At 38.6% G+C, this 11,872-nt stretch overlaps 1 protein-coding gene across 1 annotated transcript in view; it reads right to left on the minus strand.

Annotated features, from left to right (window-relative positions):
- The window catches only part of tead1a (TEA domain family member 1a), a 58,638-nt gene extending 55,616 nt beyond the window's left edge, over positions 1–3,022 (minus strand). The window contains exon 1 of the mRNA XM_041796174.1: positions 2,850–3,022. The gene's annotated coding sequence lies outside the window, so the exon portion shown is untranslated. The remainder of the gene's footprint in view (positions 1–2,849) is intronic.
- Between the last annotated feature and the right edge of the window lie 8,850 nt (positions 3,023–11,872).

Genomic DNA, 11,872 nt, shown 5'->3' on the forward strand with positions numbered 1-11,872 from the left:
AGACAAAGCAAGATTCAATGTTTCACCTGTTGATTCATCTGAAGATTAGATCTTGATTTACAAAATCCAAACTCTTAATTAGTTTGAATAGAAAGACTAAATGTGTTGATATTTTTAATTTATATATAAAAATAAATGACCAGAATGTAGAAGTGGGACTACATGTGGACATCGCAAGACAACATTTCATGCCAGGAAGATTACTTCTCCTAATCCCAACTCTATAAAAATCTGTGTGCCGGATTTTGTCCTCCTGTCTAGCAATGAGATGACAGATGAAACAACAAGGAGAAAGGCAGTGAGCACCCACCACGCACAACCCCACCATATTGTTACAGCATTGGTGAAGTGCAAGATCACATACACACAAACGGGCACATACACACAGCAGTTGTGACTAAAGCACACAGAGGCCATATGGTGCGTCCTCATCCACCAACGCCTGTTGCTGCTTCAACAATAGGCCTGCCTGGCCTGGACGGCAACAGGCAAACACATACACACAAATGCACAAATGTGAGCATACACACACACCAAATGGTCGTTAGTTTGAGTTGCTCAGGCCCTGAACAAACGCCTGGATTTGCATTCTGCACCTCCTTTCACCCCCCCAACCACACACACACACAAATACACACCTCCCCAGTCTGTACAGGTGCATGAAGCACTCAAAACAGATGTCAACGGACTGGAGAGGGAGAGGCACCCGCGGAGGGGGGAACTAGGGGAGGAAAGTGGAGGGATGACGGGAGGCTGTTTGCCCAGGGTGACTGAGCTTTGTACAGGCAAAGACAATGAAACACACACATCTCCTTTCCCCTTACACACTCTCCAGGCAGCCAATTTGTCATGTTCAAACTTGCTTTAAGGGAAAAAGAAAATAAAAAATTCAATAGTCTTTTAGGTAAAAATGTATCAGGTGATTCTAAATCAAAAACAAATCACATACAGTCACTTGACTTAAAAATCACAGTTGCTGGTGGTCAGATTCATGTCATCTAACATTAAACACACACAAGTAAAACTCTCCAGTAACAGAGATGAAATTAACTCATTTTCAGATGTTTTACTTCTATTCATATAGTTTTATTAAAAATATATTATAGACTATACCATACCAAATTAAACACACTGTAGCGCAGTGTCACGTTTCAATCAGGGATGCAAAATATTTTTGCCAAAATCCGATATGCAGATATTTACAGTTTTTAGTGGATACAGATATCATTAATGATATTTAAATGTATTTCAGACCTAAAACTTCAGTCCTTAAAAACACAATTTAAAGTTTGAGGATGAACAAATAAACACAACCGTGTTCTTAAATCACACTTTAAAGTATAAGGAGTGATGATGAATAAAGACAAAGACATCCGCTGACGCAGGTCTGCTGGTCAAGTCTAAAACTCAACTACCTTACTTACAGACAATATTCAAAGCTGGTTTATGCTCATTTTTAAAGCCAAGACAATGACAGTAAATATCTGCAAAAATTTTCATATCTGCAAATACAATAATTCACTTTTTAAATCTAATTTCTGCCAACAATATCACACTGATAATATCGTGCATCCCTAATTTTAATGTTTACTGTCATTTTATAGTGAAGTTTATTGATTGTGTAAAAAGTGAAAGGATAAAATATCACAATAGTTGACTAAGAAGAACCTCTGATTCACAAACTAGCCCTGCCTGTTCTATATCAGCATCTTTTCACTGACAAAACTCAGCATTTATTCCATGTTTCAATCAGCCACATCCATTTAGTACACACTCCTTTTATCTATCACCCCCCCATCTGACAGATGGATTACTGTCACAGAAGTAATGCACTTACTATGTTTCATGCTGAAGGCTGTAATCTTCATTAATTACATTGTGGTTTGGCCTGCATTGCCACAGATGTCTTCCCATAAGAGCAGTCCTTTAATAAATATTTAAAAGGAAACACACAACTATAAGCTCATGTAGGAATATTACAGGGTGGTGATACTAATGAGGGCACTTAAAACATATTTGATGTGAGCTGGTGTAAAATAAAAGAGGTCTGACCTGGCTGGAATCAGGGAAAATAAACTTCCATTCTGTTAAAAGTGTTATTAGTCAACACACTGTATGTAATTCTGGAATTCACACTGGGACATATGAGCCCGCTTTGGGAAGATTGAAAATTATAGTAAGGCTGATCAAATGTTTTAAATCATTAATCACTTCGTCTTCGAGAGGACGTAAACGAGTAGAAAATTCACAGGCAGCATGTTTGATCGTGTTTCCATTGAACATTTACTGTGATGTGCTCTGTCCGCAGGGTAAACACAGGCTGTGAGCATGTTATCAGCCGATGGCCTGTTCCTGTGACTCAGGCCTGCCAGTGAAGGGAAAGCGAAAACCCCGCCGATGCAACAAGTCCCCCATTCACTCCCAGCTTTGTTAAGCTGCCTCCAGCGCAGCAGCGACAATGTTTTCAACAATTTCGCCTTACACGAAGGTTAATCTATGAACATAACTCTGACACAGAATTACGACTGTGCATTTACACGTAACCAAGAGAAAGATCTCACAGAAAGCAGGTTTGTTTATTGGTGTCGAAAGAAAAGAGGAGAAACTGTAGTGAAAGCCACATCCCTCGCTTTTAAGCTCACACTGCCAGGCATTAACAAGCTTGTTAGACTTTTTTAACACCTACAGGGCTTCAGTGTACCGATATTGTTCGCGATTTCGCCAAAATTCTTGAAATTTCTGTTTCAGTGACGACTTCGGGGTTTCAGAAACAAGCGAAACGTCCGGGGGCTTTTAGACGTGCAGGCTACAGGCTGATTTGAGGGGGGGGCTCCTCCTTGGGAACTTACCTCGATTCAAACGCCTCTTTTTGGATTATTCCCTCACTTTCCCATAGATCGGAATTACTACGGCTTCAGGAAGCACTCCGCCAAGTCCAGCGACTCCTCTTGGTTTTGGTTTAATGAAGGATCGGGTGCGCTGAGTGCGTAAAATGCGCAGCGTTTCTCCAAGGATGCGAAATATGCGCGGAATGGGAGCAGGAATGAAATGAACGCAGTGGACTGAGTTGAACGGGGCGGGGTGAGAAGGACTGGCGTCACCCTGGATGGATGAAGTAGAGTGAGTGAGAGATGGGAGGATGGGTGGAAAAAGAGAGAGAGGGGGGAAGGGGCCGGACTGTATGGGCTGCGTTCAACAACAAAAGAAAACTGTGGAGCGCCCAAACTCTCTTCAGTGATGTAGGGAAGAAGGGGCCGAGATTTGAACACGGGCAGCGCTGCATGCACTAGCAGCTAATAACTGATCACACATTAGAAAATCAGTGACAACACCAGAGAGCAAAAACGGTTCATGCCAACAAGATCAAGCCAACAATAACAAAAAACTTTGATTTTAATTTAGTCTGCTCTGACGTTTTACTACAACTATTGCAATTCAAAGAAGAAATCAATACATTAAAGTACTCACTTGCCATGAATATGACTGAATAGTGTTGGCAAACTTTAATAAAGAGGCTGTTTTACATTGGGCATTATAACTATTCTCATAGATAGATAGATAGATAGAGACAGACAGACAGACAGACAAGTAAAGATTTTGTCCCACCCTAGCCATCCTGGGGGGACCCCCCAGGCCTCTGGGGACCAACACTTTTCGTAAACACTGCTTTAACCAGAAAGTCTTTGTCTCGCTCTGTCTTTAGAACTCTGAATGCACAGGCAGCCGCCTCTCCTTCATAAAAGAGTTGTTGTTTACTACCGAGCTCTGCCTATCTCAGGTTTCATCCCCTCAGGCACTGCTGGACTGTCATCTCCCAGAGGGAGGGGCTGTGACATAAAACAAACACAGATATGCCAGGGTCACAGCCTGGAACACCTACTGCAACCCGACACCGAAGCCAGACAGACAAGCCAGCCAGCAGACTTGCATTCCACATGGCAGCATGACTGTGTCCGTGTGTGTGTCAGAAAATTGTCACAGATGCATACAAAAACACACAAATACAGCTGACTCATATTGAGAGTGCATGATATGCTTCTTTTTGGTGCCTCCTTCTCTTCCAAAAGCAGCAATGCAAAAAGAGCAGGCTGGTAAAGTATGCTGCTTGGAGACCTAAAGGTCAGTAGTCTGACCTCAGACCTGACCTTTCCTCTGTCTCTGCTGGAGGTCTTTTGGACATGCATGTCTCACTTGCTTTATTTGTTTGATGCTGTGCATTGTGGAGTGCTAAGATATCTTATGGGTTCTTAACTTCTCCCATACCATTGTAATATGTAATCTACAAACAGGTGGTCAAAATAACCAAAGTCAGCAACTTAGCTTTTTAACACATTCATTCATTATTTATGTAGTTTCTCACAGTATGGAGCTCAATCCCAGGGCTTCATTCATCACTCTGTCCATTTCCCTTCACCAAAGATCAGGGCAGAAGTGGCAAGAAAGTTTGGCCGGGGCATTTTTTGGCTCAAACAGCTCATCACAACGGGTTGAATATGATATAACTGACAAAACCCCCCCCCCCCCCCCCCCCCCATCACATATCAAAAATTAAGAAGATCAAAATGACATATATGCTTACAGTTATGGAATTACTGATCAATTACGGAAATCAAATGGGATAATTTTGATAAACACTAAATTAGATTTTAAATTCTTGAGCCATGTGGGGGCCTTGAACTAACCAGTAGTTTTTAAATCATGTATGTCTCTCATATCCATAGATAGTCAAACCTCAGTCCAAGGCACTGATAAAAAAAAGACATTTATCATTAAAAACGATCAGTCAGCAGTGGTTTGCTGAGATCTATGAAGGCATATTATTGGGTTTTATGTCACATAATAAATCAAAATCATTACAGAGAAGCACTCTAAGTACAGATCTGTCACTCGCTTAAAACTCTTTGAGGTGCTAGAAATAATTTTGCTGTGAAACAAATGTGATCATAAGCTCTACCTAGGGCAACAGAACTTCAAATGAAACCATCTCATCTGTATCTTTCTCAATATTTCTAGACTTTAAATGGTTCTCTTTTTGTTTAAAATGATAAGTGGGAGGTAAAACTACAGTCAAGTATGTCAGCACTGACAGTCAGCAAGTCCTCTCGTGGTCGTTGTGAATGGTGTTTCCACTTTCAGTTAAATTCATACTGACTCAGTTTATGATGACATTCACTCCAAGCAAGAATAAGCGTTTGCAAAACAACATTATTACCTTAAGAAGGACACCAAAGTTGATAGTTGCTGACTGAAATTCCTTGAGAGCATGAATAAACTGTAAACTTTCTAGACATGAACTTGATGTGAACCAGAAAGTCAAGTTAAAAAGGCATGCCACATAAATGCAACGGAAATTTTAATGTCCCTTTCATGTCAAAATAAGCAAAAACACAAGGATGGAAATGTTTAATATTTTACCCTGTGCACAAGAGACAGTGATTGTTTACATGGCAGAAAAAAGCCCCATAGTGCTCTGGGGGTTTATTAGAACCAGCAGCAGAGTTTAGTAAGGTGGGAAATGACTGTAAATGGGAGTCTTCTGTGGCCTCTATTTGATCTTGCTTCAGGTCAGGAGCCAATGAATATGGAGGAACGTGTGGACTGAACTACAAGCAGGGGAAACCACCTGACAAGAAGAAGAAGTGCTACTTTGTTTATTGTATTTGGTTTAAAGACATTTTATGAAGTTAAAAGGAAAAGAAAACAGTAGACGTATTGAACTGTAGCTGTGCAAAGCACTGTGGGTAAAGGTTTATCATTCACACTCAGGACACATATGTTTCCATGTGACTTACATCAAGCTAGAGTTTTCACAGGCATTTATTGATCAACAAGCAAGGCAGTTTCCACTCTGAATAAGCAGAGAAAATGAAGTGAATCTTGCAGGAGTTAAGATAAATATTGTTCTCAAGAGGCACTGGGAGTTTTGATTGTACAGAAACAAGCTCATCACATTTCTCTGACATTGCACATTTTGTTCAAACTGTCCACATCTTGATTTCCATTCTTTCAGATCAGGCTATAAAAAGTGGATTTTTCCCTCACAGTGCTGGGATTCTAAGAGTTTAAATGGCTTTGTATGCTTTTTGAAAAGCTTTAAATGTGAGCAAATATGGATACAATCAGATTCAGATTAAAGGTTAAAGAAGCAAAATTCTCCATGTCATGAAAAAAGCTGAAAATGATTTTTCTGAAAATGTTTATCCCAAACATTTCAAAAGTGATGGCATTAGACTATGCAGGTCTGTTTCATTTATTTCTAGTTGTCCTTGAAAGTCATTTCATTTCAAAAGAGGTGGAATCCATCACTGATGCCATCCATGCTCCCTCATATTTACCATTTCAAACTTCCTTCTCAAACAACAAGTGCACTTAGTGAAGACAGCATGTATTTATATTAGCAGACACTGAACTGTCAACAGATGCAGAACTAGGCATGTCCAATGAAAAACTAATCCCTAATGATTCATTTTAGATTTTAAATTAAATTCTAATGTGGGCATGCATTTAAAAAAAAAACAATAATCAACACCCTAACTTTTGGTAAATTAGGTATAGTTAACATCATTTTGGTAATGTGATGTCACTTGTGTATGTGTGAAGGCAGCTCTAGAGGTGAGAAAGAGAAAGCCTGTGAAAAAAATCTTCTCCACTATATGGCATATGGGGCCACTGACTTGTACAGGCCAGAGCAATGATGGACACGTATGTACTTGGCTTACCCACTGTGTATCTGCTAAGAACCAAAACCTAGCTCTTACGTGGTGAGATGGTTGACAGACCACCCTAACAAGAGCAAACCCTGTACTTGAGCCTATTGTATAATGAGCTACAATGCCCGTCTCTTCTCTGAGCTCTTATATTGTAAAATATTGCTGACCTTTAAAGCTACTTATTTATAGAGTGAAGACAGTGGGAACATAGAAAAGTTTATGTAATTTACAGATTTTCAAAACAGATATATAATCTTATTATTGTGAGTAATTGTCTTTTAAAGTAGCCATAGCCTCTTAAAAACGTAACAGTTGATGATGTTTAAAATGTTTTTGATAACACTGGCTAATGCAGTTTACTGTAACATCTACTTTAATTGATTTTTGACGATTGCTTAACTTCTACTGAAGTTAACATCTTTGCCACAGATCAACCGTATAAAAAGTAACATAGAATTTGATCATCTATACCCACCTCTGCTGGATGACTGAGGCTAAAGCGGGGTTAACTGTGTAGTCAGATCAAAAGTCATGCTCTCAGTCTATCTAGAGAAAAAGCTCGTTAATTAGCTGTCTCTCTTGCCTCTTGTCTGGTTTGCTACTTTTAGTGAATGTTTTTTAAACTAAAGTGTCAATACAAGCAGACAAAGTGATTAAAATAAAAAAAACATTTTTGGCCTTGGAGCTTGATTATACTTGTGTGCTAAGCACACTGGATCTGAAATAAAAAGAGGAAGAGTAATTAAGTACCTGAGCACATAAATTAATTACACTTTCAGCTGATGGAATTTATTTCATTGCTAGTTGAACCTAAAATAACCCTGAAGCACAATGTTTGGTTGTGCTGTAGAGGAACGCTCTCTTATGAAACCTTGGGTTTTGTGACTGAATTCGCCTCCATCCTACTGCATCTTCAGGTAGTTTGTGTTGGTATCAATTAGACTCTGACATAGTGGGTGTATACATACAGTGCTTAACAAATTTATTAGACCACCTGTCTTAGAGACCATCCAGCATCATGAAGTGCTTTAATGTGGACTTTTCAGTGAGCTCTCCACGTTTGACCATTTTGAACAGGAATGAGGAATTTCAAACTGAAATCACCTTTTTATACCCAAATTTGAGCCAGCTCACTGGGCTTTCTGAGAAGTCAGAAATTAATCAAGCATAACATTCAACCACTAAAACTCATTTTTCTGTTCAGAAATGCAAGTAAATAACTATAATTTGACATATTAATCAAGAAATAATAATGTGCTTTACTATTTTTTTCAGTTTTTTTTGTAAATCAGTAAATTTGAAAATTCATGGATAACAATAATAATTAAATTTTAGCATTAAAAATATCATTTGGGTTAAAGAGCTTCTACATATTGGTGTATTGACCATTGCAGAAACATAAAAAAATGATTTTGATTTTACCAGTTTTTACCAATGCTGTTAATTTAGGGCAGCTGTGGCATAAACCTTACTTTGGGTGGTGGTCTAATAAATTTGTTAAGCACTGTATGTGGATGCTTTGTTTTAGCAAGTCTTTCCATACAAGGCCCTTGATGAGTACATTAACACAGCAGAATCCAAGGTTTCGTTCTTTGATTACAGCTTATTGACAAATTTTTCTGTAAAAAATGCTCTAGGGAGAAAGGCAGTTCTTGAAGCTTCTCAAAAGAAGTTATTTTATCAAATGAAGCCACTTAAATCAGGCGTTTATCAAACATCAAACACATGCACTGCACCTCTTAAATTTTCTTGACATTTTTCAGGTGTGCTCACTACCATACATGACTGAACATAATGCATTTAGAATGCAACCTTTATAGTAATGAATTGAAACAAGAGTGGATGTTTTTTGTTCACCAAACTCATGACTTCAGGTACTCTGAACCTCCACTCCTTTAGTAATTTTTAAATACACTCTTCTATAGAAGGGAATCAAATATGAGGCTAGATAGAAAGAACAATGCAAGCATAAAGAATAGGAGTTTAGGAACTTAATTTAATGAACACCATTGATGTTACTGCTTCCAAAAATTAATAAGAAAGTTAAAGAGACCATGAGTGCTGGCCCTCTCTTCTCTGCTAGAGAGAAGACTTTAGATAGCCCATTTACTGTGTTCCAAATTATTATGCAAATATGATTCCAATCAAACAAACATTTGATTTTGAGTTTTTTTTTTTTTTTTTTTAAGTTTTCAATAGTGCTGCTTCTCCTGTCAGTTTAAATCATTGACATTAATCCCAGACAGGTTTGGTCATTCATTTTCCAGGTGAGCCTAATCAAAGGGAAACTACTTAAGGAGGTTGTTCTACATAAGCAAGTCACAGGTTCTATGCAATAAGGGGGAAAAGAAAGATCTTTCTGCAGATTACAAGTGTAAAATGGTGCAGTATCTTGCAAAAGGCATGAAAACACTGGATATTTCAGGAAAAATTAAGAAGCATTGCTGTACTGTGAAAAGATTTGTGTGTGTCAGAGTGCAGATGGGTTTGAGAAGATAAAGGCGTATTAAGGAAAGTGTCTATAAGGTAAATTCATATTAAGAGAGCAGCTGTGAAAAATCTTTTTACAACTACAAGACCACTACAATCTCATAGAGTGCTTCTGTTGTAGAGTGGTTGATACTTTTGGGCCCCCCCAGCCTGTGAACTCTCACACAGTCGTGGAGACAGCAGTGGCATCAGCACACGATGAGCGGTCAGGATCACTTTTGTAGTGTGGTCAGGCTGTCGGCTGGTGCGATTGGCGGAATAGCTTAGCGTGGATGCTGCTAAAGCACCAGTTTTATCAGAACTTGACAACATTTCTTCCTTAAAAGGAGAAGAAAGAACAGCAGTGAGTTGTTTTCTTTTCAAAAACAACAAAAGTCGAGTACTTACATGTCTTTAGTCACCATGTTTCGGGTTATTCCTTGGTAGCTGCGCACGCACAGCTCGATAGCGGTTGCGTCACGTGTTTTGTTGCTCTTATTGGCCCATAGAAATGTGACAGACAGAGTGTTCATCCAATCATACTCGGAGTTTTTTTCAAAGCCTCTGCCTTTTCCCAAATGTTTCCTATTGAAGCTTTCCCAGAAAAATATGTGAAACAAATCCATCTGGTATGTCAAGTTACTTGTGAACTGGACTTAAATCATTTTCATGCAAGACAATGCACCATCCCATGCAGCAAAAAGGTAATTTTGTTAAATAAAATCCAGATTACAATACAGTTGTTGAGAAATTAAAATCCTATTGCCTGTCAATTACATAAACTATTTAGGAATAAACAGTGCCAAATCTGCACTAGTTACAATAGCATGGCTTTGCTGTAAGAGTGCATACTGGTCTGCTTGCAGTCCTGTCTCCTTCCGAACATTTATGACACATTATAAAGTGCAAAATATGACAACATAAATCTAAACCTGTTGAGAAACTTAACATGTATATCAAGCAAGAACGGGTAAGATTGTGTAGTCTGAGAGTATTGTTGGAAAAAAAGTGTCACAGAGGAAAACATTACCCTGTCACAACCTTTTTTGGTATCAAATTCAGAATGTGTGTAAATTTTAAAGAAGGAGAAAGTTTATATGTTTGAACCTTCAATATATGTGTTGGAGCCTTCAATATCAAAAAAGGATCAAAACAAGGTAGAAACAGTGAGAGTCAAGGTAGCTGGAGTCATCAGGAACTCTGGGGTCAAGCTAAGGGTGGGGTTATTGCTAAACAGTGCCCTCTGTTTCAGTATCCTCTAAGCCAATATCACCAAAGTAGTTGATGGTAGGCCTTTTAGTGTTGGTGAGTTGGCTGTTTGATTAGCTGTGATAAAACAATAAACAAACAAGATTTTTTTATGGTTCCCTTGGCTGAATGCTGATGACACTGCTCAAGCATACATATGTAAATAAAATGTCTGGAGTATAGTTTTGATTAAATCCCTGGTTTAAAAAAACTGTTGGCAGAGGTGTTGTTTGGTGTGTAGACCTAGATGTGAGTCTTGACTGTTCCTGTTTCCATGGCGAAGAGAGGGTCTCGTGAAGAGCTTAGAAGGCTGGTCTCAGGTTAACATGCTAAGGATGGTTTGTATAAGAGGGAAGTGTGAAAAGAAACAAGGCAAGGTTCATTGTTTTGCTTGTTGGAGAAAAAAAATAAAGAATGGCCAAGGATGTCGAGTACATTTAGGCCTGAAAAAAAATCACTGTGGGATCAGTGTTTCCATGTATACTAACAAATCCTGAACATTTTCAGTATACAATGACTAGATCCTAGTGCACGTGTACCTTTTCACCATTACTTGTGTGTTAGTGTGCTTTTTTTATATGGGTCATTTAGTATGACCCAATTACATTAGATCATCATTCATACACATTAATGTAAAAAGCTTTTGTATCTACTCACTCTAGTGAGCTCTCATGGTCAGAATACTTCTCTATATTAGTGAGAAAAGCACACATACACTAAACCCTGTAGTCGGATATACTGTGAGACTCATCTGATAAAAACCTCTCCCATCTATCTACTTCTTTAGTTCCCTGTCTCCTCTTAGAAGGGCAAAGTGATATTGTCATACAATTTTTGACATTTGTCCTAAAGACTGGAGAAGTTTTGAAGAAATTGCAAGAAAAGGGGGCCATATCAGAGAATAATGTACAAATATCTAGACATACACATAAAATGGATGAAGTGATCCGGCTCTCCTTTGTAACATTACCTAAATGGAGAACCAGGAACATATTATTGGGCTATATGGTTGGGCCTTTTATCTGATGCCACATAATATAATACTGTGATGCTTCATAGGTCTGCCTAAGGAAAATAGCCTTTTCTGTTGCCAAGGTTCTTCATCAGATCACAAGTGTATGTGCATGGATGTATTTGAATGGAATTGGCTAATACTGATGGTCAATTCTCCATAGCAAGCTTTGCCATCAGTGTATGAAAGTGGAATGAAAGGGTCTGTGTGACCTTTTGGTGTAAAAGCACTTTGAGTTGTCAGATGGCTAGGAAAGGGCTATACAAGCTCAAGTCTGTTTACCAAGTCATTGCAATCAAAAAATGGGCAATTTGAGACCTGCAGAGCTTCTGTACCATGGTCAACTCAACTCAAAATAACACACTTGTTTCTTTTTTCAGGCTTTATCTGTTGTAAGAGCTGTAAAGGCCTGACTCTGATGTTAACTGTGGTA

Source organism: Cheilinus undulatus, linkage group 9, assembly GCF_018320785.1.
Source record: "Cheilinus undulatus linkage group 9, ASM1832078v1, whole genome shotgun sequence".
NCBI classification, from domain to species: domain Eukaryota; kingdom Metazoa; phylum Chordata; class Actinopteri; order Labriformes; family Labridae; genus Cheilinus; species Cheilinus undulatus.